General features: G+C 34.9%; 1 protein-coding gene across 6 annotated transcripts in view; it reads left to right on the top strand.

Moving 5' to 3' along the window:
• The window catches only part of LOC115442390 (homeobox protein cut), a 170,352-nt gene that overhangs the window by 26,333 nt on the left and 122,403 nt on the right, over positions 1 to 21,616 (top strand). The window lies entirely within an intron of this gene.

Raw genomic sequence — 21,616 nt, 5'->3', positions numbered from 1 at the left:
TTGTTACGCGACTTATTTGGACTACTTACAAAACGCAATGCAATAAACAAAAAAAATATATAGCTTAAAAATTGCTTTAATAAATACATCTCCCATAAATCCATAAATAATAATAAATTATAGCGTATAAGTAACAAATACGAGTTCGTTTCATAGCCAGCAAAAACCTTGCAACTAACAATCCGCTAATACAGGTGTTAGATCACATCCTGTGACCTTACCATTGCAATTACCGATACTGATCTCTGATACAATGCCGGTGTAATCATTAAGGCAGAGGAAACGAACGAAGTAAGCATTTTCATTTGCACGAGCAAATAGCTCTTCTGTATCGAAATAAAACTTATTGGATTTTATCTTCGAATAATTGTAAAATATATATTGTATCTGATTTTTCTAAAGATTAATATCTTTCAGTGTCCATGAAGGTTGCAATCTTCGAAATGCCATACAACAACAACCCACGATAAAATCTTAAAAAAAAAAATATTATCCAATATTCGCTTTTTTACTCGCAATTAAACTCATCTGGATTGTAAAAAAACACTCAAAATTAGATTACAATGCGCTCTCTCCACTGATTGAACATTACATTACTTCCAAATAAGTTGTCATTAGTGGACCCCATTATCTTACTTTAAGGTCGATATACGTCATATCTACGAAGGTAGTTCAAATATCTAGCTCTGAAATGTATCAAAATCAGACATACATAGCCTTAACTACAAACAATAGACTGCGTATAATTATTAAATTAGATCTGCAGATAAATAGACAACACCGTGAAACCATAGAATAGCCATTAGTACATTCATACATTCCTCGAAGGGGTAAGCAGAGACCTCTGCGGCGAGATCGCGGCGTTTGGTCGTAGGTCATTATTTCCTACTACAATAAAAAGACTGCCTCGGTGGCGTAGTTGTATTGCATGTCCGGTACAATAGCGCTCTGAGGTCCTGGGTTCGAATCCCGGGTCGGGCAAAATGATATTGGATTTTCTGCTCAATATCAGACCGGAGTCTGGAATTTGTGCCCGATATGGCGATAGGCTCGCCCCCTATCACATCATGGGACGGAACATACTTGGCGAAAAGTGGGTGCCCTAGTTGCGCCTCTGCATACCCCTTCGGGGATAAATGCGTGATGTTATGTATGTATGTACAATAAAAAGCACAATCATTTATCTTCGAAAGTGTAAGCAGAGATGCAACCAACACTGCGGGCTACTACTAAGCAAAAAAATATAATATATTTATACTTTCAGCTAATATATGTTTTTAAAGATAATTAGCAGAAGTATCCAAAATCGCAAATACATTTTGATATTTGACACAAGAAGTCTTGGATACCTTATCGACTGCCGCAATGGTTTACTTTTATTACTTGCACGTTACGTCACTGCTCTGAGGTTCTTGGTTCGAATCCGAGGCCGAGCAAAATGATATTGGATTTTCTGCTCAATATCAGGCCGGAGTCTGGAATTTGAGCCATGCCTGGTAGCACATCTACCTACCCATTCGGAGATAAAGGCGTGGTGTATATGCGTTTTCCAGTAAAAACTATATTACTGAGTACTAACGATATTTATTACTATCAATTACTATGGCGGAAGACACTCGCAGATATTGTCTATGCGCGCGCACTACTAATGAAGGTGTAATGCACAAATGACTAATGTCACATTGACAGGTGAGCGGGGTGGTGTCATAGATCAGCGATTGTCTATGAGCTTGCGAGAGGCGTAGAGTCGATAATTAAATAAAAAATTCAAATGCGTACCACGCTGTATCAAAAGACAGAAGCTACAACAATATATTTTAATTGCATTGTATAATACGTTTAACATGTATCCACTAAATAGTGAATACAATTGTAACAAATGTTACAAGCCTCTAGAATGAGTCTAGATCTTATTTCCCATTATGCAACTTATTATTTTCCTTAGCATATTTTATATCCGTCCGGATAGCGACCATCGAACACAAGACGTTAAAACTCATCATAGTGGCCTAAGTATGTCGCGTTCCGGGATCAGCCTGTGTATATCCGGCTCCAACAGGCCAGCATGTGTCGACTGTCGAGAGATAATCTTCGTCAGTCGATAGTCTAATGGACTCCACTCCACTTACTATCAGATGCGGGTCACTTTGCCGCGTACTTAAAAAAATTAAAACAATAATAATAATAATAATAATATCAGCCCTGTATTATATACTTGCCCACTGCTGAGCACGGGCCTCCTCTACTACTGAGAGGGATTAGGCCTTAGTCCACCACGCTGGCCTAGTGCGGATTGGGAGACTTCACACACCTTCAAAATTTCTATAGAGAACTTCTCAGATGTGCAGGTTTCCTCACGATGTTTTCCTTCACCGTTAAAGCGAACGATAAATTCACAAAGAATACACACATGATTTTAAATAAGTCAGAGGTGTGTGCCCTTAGGATTTGAACCTGCGGACATTCGTCTTGGCAGACCGTTCCACACCCAACTAGGCTATCGCCGCTTTTTTTAATTAACACAATAATAAATAACCTAAATGAGTGATGATATTTTAATCATCAGATTAAAGTCAGGTTCATTAATTAATGGTAATCCGACTTGATATAAATTGACTTACATTGCTTTACATATTCCCGTGCACACATAAAATTTAATCCGCAAAACCAATATTATAATAAACAAAACCCATCGATAATAAACACAATGGCGACTTCGATATGCAGAATAGGAGGCATTAACGACAAATTACAAACAATGGAGTGCCATATTAAACTGCGGATAAATATTCATGGTGGCTTCGTGGAAGGCGAGCCGATGGGCCGCCCGATACGCGTTCGGTGCCCGGCTGTATTGCATTGATTAGTTCTACGATTGAATAAATCTAGCAAAATATTTATACAATTGAAAAACAGACTTCAAATATTAGGTTCTTGATTCGTCCTATTTTTGCGATTCAATAAGGAATGTTTAGATCTTCGGAATTTGGATAACTGACAATGATTTCTGAACGAATACTTTTAACCTAATGCCTTTGCTCCAAGACCCACTCACAATTACTGCGGGTGTTTATTGAGATGTGCCAGTCACGCATTTGCCAACTTTTACTATACTTTAAAACGCCTCTCTTCGGAACCATTCATCATCTTTAGCATTTAAGTCCACTGCTGGTCATAAGCCTCCTTTGAATGAAGGGACGAGCTTGTCGTTCGCCTGATGGTGAGCGACATGACCGCCCATAAGTAGAAACACCATCCAACTCCTTGAATTACAAAGTATTGTTTGTTACACTGCGCTCGCTATGCTCAGACAGGAGATGTTGGGTCTTATTATGTCCAGTAACACTGGTTACAAAGTCCTTCAAACCGGAACACAACCGTGACTTCACACTACTGCTTGACGGCAGAAATGGAACCTATCCAGACGGACTCTCACATATGAGAGACCTACCACCAGTATTCCAACCCAATTTCCAACCCGTTATATTCAATTCCTGGGACCTTCACCGAAACCATTGCCCAGGTTTTCATCACTTCGGATTTCCCGTCCATCAATACGAACGCACGGCGCTGTTCGCTAATCTGTCCCTTTTTTCGGATCCGGGTTGTTGCCTCAAGATATAACGGACTAAGAATAACAAACACTGATGCATATTCTGAAGACATTCTGTTAAATGACTTAGGGCTTTCGAACAGTCCTAGCTTTATTAGTATCCTAGATAATCCGTCCGAAGATTTGTGTGTTAGATTGAACAAATGCTGATTGTTAGTGCAATAGCTTCTATAAGTTTAATAGAAGATTTGTTTTTTCCTGTATGAATAATTGTTCCAATTTTTTTTCTGCTATTTACTTATAAATAAGATATATATTGTAATCGTATATTACAATTTATCAAGACACTTGTATATTATGCTACAGAGCCTTATTAATAAAGATTTTTTTTAAACTACCTCTATTGCTTCTCGCATTATATCTAAATTCAGCTGTAACTTCCATGAATACAGCATTATCAGCTATTACCTTCCTGGAATGTAATACTGAACTTTTACATACAATGAAAGTTAACTACAATTGTTTATTTCTGTTATAAACATACCAAAAATTACTTCATCTAATACAGAGAGATTTTTGAAAATTTAAAGTTGAAACCAATTACTGTTTCATTTTAATATTTTTTTCACATTTCTTTTTCGTATTCTCTCTTATTACATAGAATAAAGTATAAAATTTATGATTATATATTGTTTAAGTATGTACTCAGGGTAACCAGCGCAGAGGAGTGCTGTGCAATACTTTGGAATTCAAACTACATATGGTATTGCTACTGTTTTAGGCCGTATCGCTTACCATTAGACGAGCAACACGCTCCTCTCGTCAATCAATAAAAAAACCTTCCATCTCAGTAACAAATACAAAAACTAACGAGGTGCCTGCCCTGGGCCTGAACCCGTGACCTTCAACATTCACGCACAAACCAAAGCTTAGAATCATAGACAATAATGCCATACAAAACGCCTCTAAACGATACATTAACATTTCAACGGCGCGTGGTGGGAATAACTTATCGATTAACAAGGACGTTCCGATGCAATCGATGTTTGCATTCGCTTAGAATCGATTTGGCGAGGCGATTGTGTTGGGAACCGTGGATTAGGTTTACGTACTTATGTTTTGTTTTGAGGTTTATAAAATGACAGTCATGATTTTTGTTTTGCTGAATTAATGTTTTAGTTAGGCAAATAATTGTGTTTCTGACTTATACCGCCTATTCTAGATTTAATTTCCAGGATTAACAAAAGTGTGAGTATTTGAATAAAAAAAAACATCTAAGTCGAAATTTATACCCAATAATATGGTTAGGCCTATAACACCATCGAGCTAAGTCAAATAAATATAACTTTTATTAATTATTCGTAAAAATTAAAAACACATCTTCAAAGCTAAAAATTAAAAGGAACGTATACAAACAATTATGAACGTTATTATCTAGTTATAAAAGGTGTATAATTACGTACGTTTACAATTAACTTGAACTGCATGATTATGTTTTCAATTATAGTTTCTATCGTGTGGACGATTCCGCGTAATCGATTGACGTTTGCGTTGTAAAACTGCTTGAGCTGTGTAATGGGACGGATTAGGGAGGGCGAAGTGGGGGCCAAACCCACAGAAATCAAATTAAGTATAAAACTCTTGTCCTTATTACGAAATTATGTTTGATAAGAATAGGTATTAATAAATACATGATTTGAGATTTTAAAATGTCAGTGAACACAAGGAACTTAAAGTATTTATCGTAATTCAAACATTTGAATACAACTTTATTAAGCAGATTTTACATTGCACATAAATACTAAAAAAACACGTCAAGGTTTTCAAGATTTTAGCACTGAGATCTCAATATATTCTAATCACATCCTTTATAAAGGAGGGAAAGTATGTATTCCAGGTCTAGTAATCCACCATCAGCTTCTTATAGAGGGGGTCAAAAAACCCCCCAAATCCCGCTATCAAAACCAATAGCAATAAATGCCCCATTAGCCCCCCATCTCGGCGCTCGTCCAGGAGCGCACTTACGCGAAACTAACAATTAACATCAATAAACATCGCCAACGGTTTTATTGTGCCGTAATTGAATATCGGAGTCGCTTCGATCGGATTTAACTCGAGCATAAGTGTTTTTTTTCGTATGCAACATAATTATTGCAAATCTAATGATCAAAACTGCATATAGACTTTGAAGGCAGACGATTTAGCCTATATGTAAAAACCTTTGGAGCTAATGGAATGCGTCCAGCAATAGAATAAATACGAAATTAATTTAAGTTTAAAATAAGCAAATTTAATAAAGATTAAAAGCGGTCCAAAATAGGCTTTTAAATTCGAAAATTTGAATTTGGAAATCTCGCCGTTAATTAGTGATGTGCCGCGCGTCACCGCAAACATCCGAGTGCGGCAATTAATCGACTCGATCCGTCCGATCGTATCGGCGCGGATCGTAAAAAGACCATTTCCCTACGCAAAGTATGCGATCGGTTCCCACAGCCTTGACGTCCCAAATATGTGTCCCGTGTCCCGGTTTAACGCAAAAAATTGCTCTCCCATACCTATGGCATTGAAAGGTCGGCTGGACTAGCGATTTTTAAATACTTTAGTTGTTTTATTACAAGAAATTTTGCTTTCGAAATACAAACTTTATTTGGCTTACACATTTAAGAATTGACCCATTATGATTAATGAATAATTTTCCAATTATAAAGGCAATCTGCTCTGCATTACAACACAGGCTATTATCAGAAAGTTTTCGACTAATTATCTAATTATCCCAACAAAAGGCAAAACTAAGAATATCCATAATCGAGGATTACCTCGCACGCATCCCTTACAAAAACCTTAACCTGTATTTAAAAATCGATTGCAACCAAAAAATTGTCACTGACAAATGATTCGAACGCCTTGCGGTTGAAATTACGAATTCAAATCTTCGTATTCGGAACAAAAAGCACCATTAACGGTCGGTTGTTACCTTTTTTCGGTTGTCGATGATTTTCGGCGCTAATCGTGTTTTTTGTCGATACGTTCGAGGTTAATCGATGCATCGGCCGGGCTAATTCGATTTGCGCCCCACCCACCGCAACTACGAGTGGGCGGGCCTATCGATACTAGCGCGTTCATTACTCGATGTCTAGTTCTTCACTATGGCCGTTTCGAATTTCGAATGGTATTCAACTAAATGGTTATTGATATCCCATAATTTCACTTACATTAATTCGAGATATGAACGTCTCGTTATTCGATTTTAACATTAATATAACTTTGCTAATTTATTGTATTAGAGCATATTCGAATACTGCCGACAGCGGCTGGTTCTACTTCTCGTAGTAGTGAATAACCAACTGTTTCAAATATCTCGGAGAAAAAAAAATATTTTGAAAGTTAATGACCTTGATGACTAATAAACAAAAACATCTCCATTCACGATGATTCATTACTGTTACTAGTTTGTTTTTGCATTGCGGTCTGTTGAATCTGCCGCTGAATTCAACAGAAATCAAAAAGCTGAAGAAAGTGTAAACTAATAGTATCAATTGGTTATTTTTATCCCATTTTTTTCCCTTCTAAATTCAAAAACATCGGATTCAAAACAAGAAAATACGTTACTTATTTCAGTTCAATATTTATTTTTCTTCTAAATTTAAAAAGAGTTCAATTCAAAACGGCCATTATTAAGATTTTCAATGTTAAAAAAACTAAATAGAAGCGTGAAATCGGACGTCCGACCGCGAACCATAAATGAATGGATGTCACGACGTTCCTTTATTATTTAATAATAGCAATGGACAAAAAAACGAATAAGATTAGCTAAAGCGCGTGACTTTACTCAGATTATATTTGTAGAAAAAACTGTTTTTACTTAGTCTGGATACAATTGTTTGTTCAAATTTTATTATCACAATAAACATGCACATTTACTTGTAAACATCACCTTTCTTTATGTATCATGGTGTAATGGTGGGCAAAATTAAGTTGTCTATTGATTAAATACACCCAACGCTCATTGGTAGTACTGTCCTAGGATATAAGAATAATGTCTTGGTTATCTTCTGCGAACTGAAACTAATATTTTTCCACCAAATATAATTGATGCCAGAGATTGACACTGCAGCCTTTGATTGTATTTGATCGGGTCCACAAAATTTTTCTTTCTATGTTATTTTATAAACAATACGTCAAAAAACTTTAATATTTTCTACAGTTAATTAAAGGAAAAAATCCTTACATCCCAACACTTGAATCCAACAGTTTTCGAGAATCGATTGCGGCTGATGACCGCAAGAATCATCCGAACAAATCATCAAGCGCTGATGGTTTTTTAATGATATTTTTCACAATCGGCCCGATCATTGACGGTTGTTAGGTATAGACACTGCCTCGAGACACGAATGTTCACTTATATGCTAATGTATGTTAATTTGGATCTTAATACCAACGTGTAGAGTCCATATTGTGTAGTGAGTGACATTTACCACTGTGGGAATCATTTTTCTATATAATGTATCGGTGATTTGTGTATTAATTTGTATTCTTGGGTAAGTTGTAAGAGTTAATATTACCAAATATATGGATGTAAGATCAATCAAAATGTAATAACTGCATGTAACTTTTTATACAAATGACGAGATGGGTAGCTCACTTGCCTGATGGTAAGCGATGGCATCGATCGATGGCAGCGACGGCAGTTATAGACAAAACACGTACGCAGACGAACTTTATCATAAGAACACCATATGCATTGGGTCAATAAGCTGACAATCGGCTACCTAGTTACCACGGACTTACAAAATAAAGCGTTAAAAATAAAAATATCGTAATCTATTAATATTTCGTAGTGTGCACAACCTTGGACAGATTGCCACATCCACGCGTGCTTTGTTTTTCTAACTGTATGTCAAATGACGTAGTGACGTCATAGTACTGATTCACAAGTACTAAAGTCAAGAAACATGTTATTTAGTTTTAGAATTTGCAAATTTTATTAATTTATCATTCATAATTGATTCAAATTACTTTCTTTTGCTGACCCACTCTACCTTTAAAATCTTTCCTGAATAAAACTTTCATAGCAATCCAATTAAAGCATATAACCTTCTTAGCCATCTTTGTTACCAAAATTATGTCAATCTAAAAAATATTATGGACAATTATTTCATTCATTACTATATAGAAAATTATAAATTAATAAGAGGTAACTAGCCGTAAATAAAAAACCGCTCATACTTATTCCAAAATTCGTTTCTGACGTTTGACAAAGAGCAGGTGGTTTGATTAGTGTCCTAATGCCCAATGTTTGACACATTTAAAAAAATAAACAATTTATACATTATAAAGAAATGCTGGTTAATTAAATATTTGAAAACGGAACGCAGGTGCGTTTGATTATCGATTCACGATAACATTCGAATAATTAATATTCAAATTTCGAACACGTTTACATTATTAACCAACGGCTCACTTTAGACAGTTTTGTTAACTAGCGACGTTCCGCGGGAATAGTTGTAGTTTTTAATATTGATGGCGTCATTAATTTAACTATAACAAATGTATAAAAGCATAAATTACCATTTTTCCAACTTTCATGTAAAAGTAGGTAACTTTCTTGTTTTAATATAATATACCTAATTATTTGAAATTGTATTTTCTTTTTAAAATGCACAATGATAGCTGGCGAATATTTATACATGTTTATTATTACATAATACTACTTACTATTATTATGACGCAAAAGATATTTAAAACAAACAATACAGAAAAAATCTCATTTCTGATCATTAAAAATTCAAACCACATTAACAAATTGCCCTCGATTACACATGTCCTGGCATAAAGCATTACAATCGATTATCCTTATAATCGATTATCGATAATTAATCGACTCGTATATCGAGTGGTACTGTCGCGTGATTTACGATCGCATTATGCAAAGCGACACTAAAACGTTGTCGCAGAACTTAAAAGGTTAATTGGTAACGTCTTTAGGCCCGAAATATCCAATCGTAAAGTTTTACGGCGATATCGACCGGTGATGAATACTCGAACGGATAATGCGTGGTATCGGGATTTACTCGACATTTGTCGAGTGGTGGATTCTTGTGCTATTTTTATTTGTACTCGTATGGTCGAGTGTAGTATGCGACGTGTTTTGAGTATTATCAGTTTTTTTTTTATTTATTTAGGACTTACTCGACATTTGTCGAGTGGTGGATTCTTGAAAATAAAAGTATTTACGGATTTTTTCGTGGTTTTTATATTATTATTGTCTCCCGAGGGAGAAAATACTCTTATTTTTCTATGTCTAACATTCGCGTAAACATAAGAAATCATTATGGTGGATTCTTGTGCTATTTTTATGTACCCGTATGGTCGAGTGTAGTATGCGACGTGTTTTGAGTATTATCAGTTATTTGTTTAGGACACAAACAGTTATTCAAATGAAATTATTTATTTGTAAGTATAGATAGTTTACAGGTGTTATAAAAATACATAATTTGGTCAGTTTGCTTTGCTGTTGCGTCAGCGTACAAATATATAATAATAATAATAATATAATATCAGCCCTGCATTATATACTGTCCCACTGTTGGGCATGGGCCTCCTCTACTATTGAGAGGGATTATGCCTTAATCCACCACGCTAGCCTAGTGCGGATTGGTAGGCTTCACACACCCTCGAAATTCCTATAGAGAACTTCTCAGATGTGCAGGTTTCCTCACGATGTTTTCCTTCACCGTTAGAGCAATATATTAGTTTCACTAAATTAAATTACAATATATGTATACAAGACTTATAGGCCTATTTATAGTTAAACTAGATACGAGCTAGCAATAATGAAACAGTAAAATGATAATATCGCTGATTTAACGTCAGCAATAATGTTTTTGTTACTTACAACAAAAATATCCAAAAAGTAATTTAGAGTCCATTTATAGTTTTGTTTCTGGATGGGATATTTTTGTATATTTTTTTTAACTTTATCAATAATATAATAAGTTATGTAAGTAGATCTGTTTACATTTAATTGATTCCTTTACAGACTTAGTCACTTTTTCGTGTTCAAATTGAATCCGAGTACTACAAGGAAGGCTTAATCCACAATTTTCCTCTAAAAGTCAACGACCGTGACGTCACTGCTTATTACAAAGTCCTTAAATCGTACATCTAACATTTATTCATACTATTAAATCTAGTATATGCATAATAAATTTTGCAATATACCTTGTAAATTTATCTTTTGATAAAATTATGGTATTTTAAACCTTAATACAAGGGAGTAAAGTGTAATAAATACATTATTGAAAGTACAACAATGAACGGCGGGGTAATTTGAACCTTAATCCATGGGCTATTCCCATAATTGCAATGACATTATTGGTGAAGGAAATGTCATTTTCCTAGATTCGTATCAAAATACTGGTCTTGGTAGTACAAAACGTAAGTCAGTTAAATGCTTATAATCGAAATAACCTATTATTCCTATTGAATGATGAGACGAGCAAGTTGCTCGCCTGATATAATTGTCCTTATACAGTAACTACACCCTGAAGCTGGAATATAAATCTTACACGCGCCATAGAACGTTCATAATTATTTAAATTATTATTTTTTGTTTTTTTATAAGTTACATTTAGTAACCTATCATAATAATTAATAATCAATACCTATCTAAAATTAAGACTATGTTATTTAATTAAATTATTTATATTGTAACAAGCTACGATGGGGTTGTCATGTCTGCTAAAGATAAAAAAAAAAACGAAATTAAAATAGAAAAAAAATATGGTAAAGATGTCTCCTTCAGAATAAGAATGAGTGTTAATAAGGAAGGACAAGGAAATAGCCAAAAATAATATATTACAAATTCAGTAAACGTTACACCGTCATATTGTACATCGGGGCTTTCCCGGTCAATTGTATTGTTTGTTACTTTAACAATCACACAAACATGAGGAAAGTATGGATGCTGAGATATCATCAATTTACAATCGCATGAGGAAATTAATATGGTGTATAAACAGAAGAAATTATTTTTAATAAAAAGATATATTAGTGATTTGGATTTTGATAAGCGGCGATAGCCTAGTTGGTGTGGAACGGACTGCCAAGACGAATGCCGGCAGGTTCAAATCCCAAGGGCACACACCTCTGACTTTTCTAAAATCATGTGTGTATTCTTTGTGAATTTATCGTTCGCTTTAACGGTGAAGGAAAACATTGTGAGGAAACCTGCACATCTGATAAGTTCTCTATAGGAATTTCAAAGGTGTGTGACGTCTACCAATCCGCATTAGGCCAGCGTAGTGGACTAAGGCCTAATCCCTCTCAGTAGTAGAGCAGGCCCGTGCTCAGCAGTGGGCAAATATATAATACAGGGCTGATATTATTAATTATTATTATTATTAGTGATTTTACAGAAAAACTTTCATAAAGACATTACCAACGGTCAATACGTCTGAAATACACTCGCAATTTTTTTTATCCTTACATTAACGAACGTTTTTGCTCATTTCTTTTTACCAGTATATTGTTTGTATTTATGGCCTTGATCAAATTTCTAGTTGTTTTCTTATTTGACAATGTCATAACCAATCATTAGACAAAAGTTTTTTTACAAAATAAATGTAAGTCAATATATATTAAGTCGGATTACCATTAATGAACACCTGACTTTAATCTGATGATTGAAATATCATCACTAAGTTAGGTTATTTATTTTTGTGTAAATTTTTTACGTGCACGCCAAAATAGTCCCACGGCACCTGATGGTAAGTGGAGTGGGGTCCAAAATAATGTCGACTGACGAGAAATGATTACCCCTCGACAGTCGACACAACTATGCCTTGAATCTGGATATAGGCACACTGGCTAATCCCAGAACAATACAATTATGCCTGTTAGAACCAGATATACACTGGCTGATCCAAGAACGCAACACACTTGGCCACTATGGCGGGTTTTAACTTGTGTGTGGTCGCGATCCGGACGGCTATAAAATATATCCGACCTTTTCGACTTTACTGTTAAAAATGTCGATAAAGTTATTTCATAAGACTGATTTGTAAATCGGCACATTCCTTGTTACAATATCAGAAACTCTAAATTTAGACGTTACGGGATACCATAACGCTGTAAACTTTTCAGACGGTTGGACTACGCAACAAGAAATTTTTAGAGTCTTCTGAAAGTGTAATATTTAAAGTAAATATACAGCAAAATATTAGTTCAACTAGTAGACTTCTTGTTTTTTATTGCTTTGAACGACGAGACGAGCTTTCCATTCGACTGATGGTAAGCGATACAACCGCGCATAAACCGTAGAAACTCCATCCAACACCTTGAATTACAGTATTGTTTGGTATTCCACGGCGCTCGCCATCCTGAGACATGAGATGTTAAGTCTTATGTCCAGTAGTTACACTGACTACAAACACTGGCACTGTTTGCGAATGTCTGTTTTTCCTTCACTTCGTCTATATCTGCCATCAAGCAGCTACTATATTCCTTAAGACACTGTTTAGTGTCCCGATGTTGTAGTCGTCTTGCGTGCGGTACAACACCGCTTCGAAGCTGGCAACACACATCGGACAGTGATATTGGGTTTTTCTTTAGTATCAGCCCAGACTGAAATTCGCGCCCAATAAGCGATAGACTTACCTCCTACGACATAGACAGAATACTGGTGAAAAGTGGGTGCACTGCCCTCAATCTACTCCTTAAGGGATAGAGCGTTATGCGTCTGATATTTCGTTGACTTTCATAAGATATTCACAAAAATATTTTAACCTCTTAAAATGTAAAACAATATTCGTAAATGAAAACTAATCGGTCCGAACTCGTGAGAGATGATTCATGCCAAATTATCAGAAACGGTCGCGTCCGATGTGTTGAAAAATGTAGTGTGTTTATTTTAAAATATTTACCACGCGTCTCCTGTTAGAAGAGTATTGACATTATTTAGTATACGAGTTCTTTTTGGCACATAAACTGCTCAATTGCGAAGGGTTCATAGTGATTTTTTTATTTCTCGGCTAAAGCTATTGCTTAAGGATGATTTGGACACGCTGGCGCAACAGGTAATGAGTGTAGGAGATAAGACTATGGGTTCGATTTTTTTTTTCAAACTAAAAAGTTATACGTGTGGGTGTTGTGTCCAAAAATCTCTCCTTGTTAACACCTTCAGGACTTGACCTTAACAAGAGTCAAAGCAAAAGTATGTGTAACCCAATATATTTATATTTAGATGATAAATAGTTATTGTGTTATAGTAAGTCGTTTAATCAATTAACGAATATTAATTTGACATCCTCTAATTCTTTAAGAATGTACGATCGTTTTGACATCGTAATTCCGTGGGATTTGTACCGACGTCCCGCTGTTAGTAACGAAAGCCACTAAGCCTAAACTAAAAATATATTTAAGTATCTAGATGTTCATAATGGATAGAAGTAAACTTGAGTTATTCACCATACATTAGTCTTCCTCTACTTTAGATATCCAATCTAGGTTTCTAGTAGAACGATTTACGGAATCACCAAAAAAAATCATTACTTGGGCAAGATTGAAAACATAGATTTTTTTTACTAAAAAAGATGCGGAATATTCAATACTTGATCAAAAAAACAAAGCTATAAAAATACTAGACATAATCATGAATACTTATATATTACGACTAAATCAGGACTCAACCCTTTACATCCCATTTCTCAGCCAAATCAACATAGAATATAAATAGTAAGTTATTTTAACATAATGAGATCTATATATATATTTTACGCATTACAGCTCTCACCCACTTGGCACGATGTTTTCAAACGATGTTTTGTCTTAACAATAATCGACTATATAAACTTTAGTTTATGGTAGCACTCTATTCCTTGGCAGTCGGTTTGTGTGTAGACAATTGACGTGTTCTATGGACAACTTGAGAATATTGGAAAACATGCCATAAGGCCAGCAGGTTCAGTATATTGAGAATTTGAAGGGATGTCCTCTCGTTGGTTAATATTTGCTGGCTTTCGATCTTGTAACAAAAGTAATGAAATGAAATGATTTATTTGAATCTGTAAAATGTTATACATTATTTAGATTCCGTCAATATTAACTCTACCACCAGTTCGGAAAGCAGTTTTCACCAGAGAAGAACGGGCAAGAAACTCTGGTGTTGCTCTTTTCAATCAGTTTAGGGTAAAGACTACAGTACATGATAAAGTGAGAAGAGAAAAAAAAAAAAAGTTTGGAGCAGTTCATTTATAGGCTCGTGAAATAAGGAATAAATTAATTAATTAAAATTTTTGTATGACTGCACAACCCTCTCAGGAATCATGAAATTTCTCTATTATCCTCCCAGCACCTCTAGCAATTAGAAATTAGAAATTGTAAGCGAAATGGGCAGAACAGTCCACACCAGCAGCACCCGTTCACGAGTATGACGCATGTGCCAGCCATCGGCCTCCTCAACCATATTAACATAAGTCTAATAATGTTTTTGTAACTATCTATACTAATATAATTAATATTTATGAGTTTCATTGCTTGTAGATGCTAATCTCCAGAAAGACTAAAGTTATTTTGAAAATTCTTTCACTACTCGAAAGCTTCATTACTCCTGAGTTCTGTAGGCCATTTTTCAACAATCTATGAAAATATAAAATGGTACTTTTATCCCAAAAAACTTCACGCGGACGGATAGTAAGATAAGTTCAATATAAAATAGAGCCTAAAAAAGCCTAATTTTTAACCGTCATCGACGATTGTAGAGTTGTTAAAGATGTAGAGTCATTTATCAGGTGGTGGTTTGTTTGAAAAATCTTACAATTTGTCACTGAAATTAATAGTAATCTACAGTAGGTACTCAGTTTATACGCTTTCAAAAAAAAACATTTACTATTTTCAAAAACAAAACTAAGCTTTTAGAATAAATGTCATGTCATTTTGACAATGTGAAAATAAATCACAGTTTTTTTAAATTCGACCTACTCTTGTAGGTGTAAGTGTTCATTCCTCTCAATTTAACGATCATTCAATTCAGATACACACAAAACAGTTGGAGGAAAATATCAGGAATTTTTCAGTTTGCCAGTTCCAACATAACACTGGCCGTAAATAAACGCTTCTTTTCCAATCAAACGAGCATTCGAAATACGAAACGAAAACGAGAAAAAAAAACGTTCTAAATTTAAAATCGTAGATATCCCCCCTCTGGTTCGATAGAGTTCGATTTTCAAACGCGCGTTCCGAAATAGCGCGCGACAGCTGACAAAGTACGACATCGTATGCGCGGGCGCCTGTGTGAGTGTACGGGAGCGAGTGAGTGTACGGATGAGCGTGTGCATGAGTGAATGTGGCGGTGTGCGTGCGTTTTTTTATTGCCTCCATCGTGTTTATGAACACTTTATGAGTTTTATAGATTTTATTTTCTAATCTGTAAGACGAGTCGCGTTCGCGATCGGATGCGTTACCGCTGCTATATTTACGAGCTGTTCGCGCTTTATTTGTTTTACGATTGTCGTCGGTTTGAAAAGTTTTTCTCTTTGTATTCATCGTGAATTTTTTTCCACTTTCTTATTTTTTTTGTTTTGCTTTTTTAATATGTTTGGCTGAATGACGAGATTCTTTTGCGACATAACATGTGATTTTTCGTAAAATATTAACGCAATTAATTATAGTGCAATTTCGAGTTTATTTTACACGCCTTTTTGCTGTAAATGGTTGAAGTTATCAGAATTGAATGAAATCTTAAATTTGTCAGCTCTCAACCAATGTCTTAAAGTTAATGACATATCGATATACAGAACGCAAGTCGATAAAAACATTACCATGCACTAATTAAAATATTATGTTAATTCAGCTTATTAAACGCCAGATATCACATCCCGTCTGCTCAAAAGCAATAAACAAACGCGCGTATCGACAAATCTCAGATTTGTGAGATATGCAGTTCTCAGTACCGGGCACTTGTTCCTACATAAAGAATCACAGGTCCGGTTTAAAATCGATTAGAAATAAAATCCTTCTTTATCGATTTTATTAACCAATTAAAATAGAATTTGTAATTCGCATACATACGTGTTTAATATTCTTGATAAAAGATGTTTTTATTATTTGAGATGATTAACTCAATATCTAATATAACAAAGTAACACCGACGGTATAGTAACATTAATCTAAAAAACAATAAATAAAACGAATATAAAGATATATTACCGATACTATATATTATGACATAAATACTATAAAAGGGTCCAACATACAAAGAAAAAACGGTCAACGCACAAACTGATAAAGTAATAAAGTATTCAAACTAACATACGATAAGACACTAAGCGACGAATAGACAAACGGGTAAAATATTTAAATAATACATCGAATTTCCATAAAACGATAGTCAATGAAGAAACACGACTTCCGAACGCCATACACAAAGTGGCCGTCACACGATCGACTCACAAAATAGCTGACATTCGAACCAATCAATGCAAACAAAAAACCTTGCGCTTCCCGAGGTTCGTTCAATACGTATTGGTATAGAAAATAAGCAATATCCTTTACGATAAACGAGGTCACTTATCGAATGAATCTATGTTCGAAATTCGAAATCGGTATTCAAATTACCGATCGGGTTCCGCGCGTTAACGTCTCATTGAGAACACTGGTTGAAAAGAAAAACGTTCTTAAAAGAAGCTCCTGTTTGAATTAAGAACGGAAATCAACCGTCGTGGCCGCTTGTTCCAAGTGTGAAAGGATCGATTCGAAATTCAAAAAGGCCTTCTGTTTTCCAGCCAGCACGCTTATTGACATGTTGCGTGTTGTTTTTTATAAAAAAACAAAACTATTGTCTTTCAATGATGACATTTGCATGCGTTCGGAAACGCGTTGAATAATTTACCGAGGTTTTTTGTCACAGCTTATTTAATAAAAAAAAGCTGACCACATTTTTTACTATCCTGATTATTATTTCTCAAAAACGTCAGTTGCGTGTTGTGGGCCTATTAGCCACAGATTTGTATTACAATGTGGGTCGAGTTCGTTAGATATCTAAAACATAAGATATTTTCCGTAATACAGTATGGCTCCCGGGGGATTACACAATTTAAAAAAGACAAAATGCCGTCTCATTTAGTAACTTTTTTCAACAACTAATAAAATAATATTTTATTGTTTAGAGGCACATAATGAAGTGGAATCGACCATTCGGCTTCCCATCGCCGGCTCATAAAAATGGCGATAAAAATCGTTATGTATCGATCACACACAAGTAAACTATTTTATTGTGTTTTTATAGTTATTTATAGTGTTATAAAATCTTTTTATTTAATGTCCCCGATACTTGAGTTCTTGTTTTGATAATTAACGTTATTTTTTATTGGATTCGTGGGCAGTGTATCGTTTGGTGATCTATAAAGTATTTCAATATTAATAACTTTGTTAATAGGCTTCTAGCATTATGGGCAATAAGAATACTTTGATTATGAGTTGTTCTGCTTCTTTATTTTTTTAAAGAATTAATAAGTTTTTTGAATAATGCATGTCCACGAGCATGTTTTAGGCATTAATATGTCAAGAATGTCGATATTTATGCTAACTACAATATTTGCATATTTATGTATAGATAACAGTTGTTGCATGGAAATGCTTTCGATAACCGTAATTTGATATCAATAGCATTTAATAATCTAAAATATTAATGATTTTTGTATCAATTCACAATAATCGTGGTAATCATTATTTCTTAATCCAACAATAATTTAAAATATCCAATAAAAATCTACATCACATAAATATATGGTTTACATTATCGGAGGTAACGTTTATGTTAGTTATAAAATAAATTCAAAGGTCGTAAAACAATATTAATGTTATTTGAATTAATTTTACGAGCAAACCCGCATCGGAGACTTGTGTAGAAATCCTGTAAAGTACGATATCTCGCTATAATTAGTTTTATAGTTTCACGATCTTAATGCTTGTTGGAAATAAAGGAAACCTCTTGATAATTGTACTTACAAATTTGACATGCAATAATTTTTTATTTTTATTTTCAGGTAACTAACATTACGTCTCTGTAAGAGGAACATAGTAAGTAAAGTTTAATAGAGCCTTTAGATAATTTATTGACTGACAGACATCTATCAAAACTCCTACAAAAATATACAAAAAGGCCGAATGAATAGTTTTAAACAACCTTTGATATACGTGGTCCATCTATATATATAAAAATGAATTGCTGTTCGTTAGTCTCGCTAAAACTCGAGAACGGCTGAACGGATTTATCTTATCTTGGTCTTGAATTACTCGTGGAGGTCTAGGGAAGGTTTAAAAGGTGAGAAAAATTCGAATAATTGCCGGGAAAATCCTCAAAACAGCATTTTTCTATTTCCCATACAAACGTTTTCTAAATAAAATGGAGAGTCAATTTGTAATTTATTACCGCTGCATAAAGTTCAAATTCGCGTGCGCGTTGGAGTATCTAATATCGCGTTCTGAAACTCAACAAAAGTGAAAGTGAATCGCGAACGCGACAAAATTGCATAGTCTCAAAATACATAGTACATAAACAGTGGTCGGCTTCGAGAAACTCAATTTTAGCTAACTTCAGTTGTTAATATAATATATAACTCAAAGATGACTGACAGTGATATATCAAGGAACAGCCCAAACCATTGGACGGATCGGGCTAAGACTTTACATGCATAAAGCTACTATGACGTAGGCATCCCCTAAGAAAGGATTTTGATAAATTCTACCCTTAAGGGGATAAAATAGGGGATGAAAGTTTGTATAAATGTTCTTAGCTTTTCGACTGATTGAACTGAAATTATAGATTGGGGATAAAATTAGTTTGAACCTATAAGTACCGGGAAAATATGTAGCAAGACTTTTATCAAACAGTGGAATTTTATCCTGGAAAACACCTTCACGCGGGCGAAGCCGCGAGCAAAAGCTAGTTTAAAATATATTTCAAACTACATCTTTCACTAATGGATATTGCTGACTTTATACGTTCGAGAATAGCGTGTCGCGTGTTCTGAACGCTATTTGTAACTGGCATGTCGACTTTAAGAACTGTCCTGTCTTCTAAATTCAAATTTCAATAATTTAAAAACACATATCAATTTCAAATACAGAATACGACAAACCATTGATAATACGACAAATCGATAGCAGCCGAAGCCGCGGAAGGAACAAAACAAAGGGCAGAGACAATTTTTCAACTTTGGAACGCGTCGGATGAATTTTGAATTTGAACAAAACGAGATCGAAATGCCCCCAACTTCGGCGTTTGCTTGCCGCGCGTGAAAATTAATTATTAATTTGTTACCATTGGCCACGTCTCCGGCGGTAGGGACGTGTGCCCGTTGTCTATGCCCTGTCGCTTATTTTTTTATTTCAATTTATTTTTTTAACGGTTCAATGATGGCAAAGGTAATTTGTATCAATTATTGCTCCGTGCTTCTTTTTATCTGTACTTCATTAGCCATTGCGTTTCGCTGAACAAAATACTTTTTTATTTTCTTAAACACATATTATTTACGTTTTTCTTGTTGAATATCTCTATAAAACCGTATAAGGGTGAAAAAGTAGAACACATCTATGCAAAACTTAGAATAATAAAAGTGACACACGACATAAAGGGAGGGAGACAAAAAAGGTCTATACCGAGTGAGTAGTCAATTTAGCGATCCCGGCGGTATAGTAAAAACATCAAAAGAATGGTTTAATAGTAGTTCGGAAGGGAAACCAACGCGTTTTATTGACTCGGTGTGTGATCTACACTTAACAGGGTGGTACAGCAAAGGGATGCTTTTACTACTGTTGTTTTTCCTATGTTTAGATAAGTGGAAGTGACAATGAGACAGTTCCCGAAGTATACCCGACATTGCTTATGGAATATTGTTTTAGAGATTTTGTTGTCCTCTGCTATTTTCATAGTTTTTAGTTTGGTAGTTAAAATAAATGTAAATATACCAAACTTTTTCTAATAATTTATTTCAAATACTCCCATTATAATAAAAAAAATACTACCTAATATGGTCAAGTCTCTATAGTTTTTACCAATTTGTCTATGGTTCCACCAGCACCCTCTATACAGGATGTGGAGTAGTAAAATTGATTAGCATCGACATGGCCGTATTAGTGTATCGGCGGATATAAAATATTCAAACGCTAAACGGGTCCTCAAGTTAGCACTTCACTGGGATCGCCACGGAAATATCGATTCCAGACAAAAAATGGTTTGAGGGTGTGAAAAATAAACCAAATAAGCATTATTTATAATACACAATGGATAAAAAAAACTTTATTTATTTATAAAGCAAAAACAGAAATGAAAAATAAATTTTAACTAAATAAATACTTTTCACCCAAAACCACGTTGCGCCAACCTAATCTCAACCGCAAGTCACAATAGCGAACAAATTGAAACAAGCGAACACGATCGAAAACTTTCAAGATTCGACGAGTTTTATCCGTTGTTTACAAGGAGGAGGAAAAACTTGGCCCTCCGACACAGGTAAAGAGGTGCTTAGAGATTTTTTGCAAACGGATCACGTCGGCGCGGCGTTAAGTGAGACGTCACCCCAAGCCGCGCGGAAATCTTGTACTTTATTGGTTTTGGATGCGGCCCGTTTGGATTGATTCCATTTTTAAAGGGATTGTCATTCTAAACGTGTCGGTTATCATGTAGGAGTTCTGTGTAGTTTTTAAATTTAGAATGTGATTCTTATTTTGAAATTCAAACTTCCACCATTTCATAAATAGTTTTAATCTAAGAAAATCATTCGAATAATTTGAATTTAGAACGTCTAAACTGTTTGTCAAACTGCAATTGATTCAATATTCGAATACAGTTACAAATCAGAATGCAAAAAGCGTAACCGTCAAATGGTATTAGGGTCAGATCTATTTTTACGTCTTGCTCATATGCAGAGCCGTGCATGCGTCCTCTCCGTTGTTCGCCTATTATCCGATAATGCCTATCAATCTGTTTTGATTGAATAATCAATCGTTAGCCAATTGAACTCGATTCGTCTCCGACCGGGAGTTCGCTGGGAACAAGGATAC

This window comes from Manduca sexta, chromosome 9 (assembly GCF_014839805.1).
Source record: "Manduca sexta isolate Smith_Timp_Sample1 chromosome 9, JHU_Msex_v1.0, whole genome shotgun sequence".
NCBI classification, from domain to species: domain Eukaryota; kingdom Metazoa; phylum Arthropoda; class Insecta; order Lepidoptera; family Sphingidae; genus Manduca; species Manduca sexta.
Note: the sequence above shows the minus strand (reverse complement) of the source record. Positions and strands in the feature narration are given on the sequence as shown.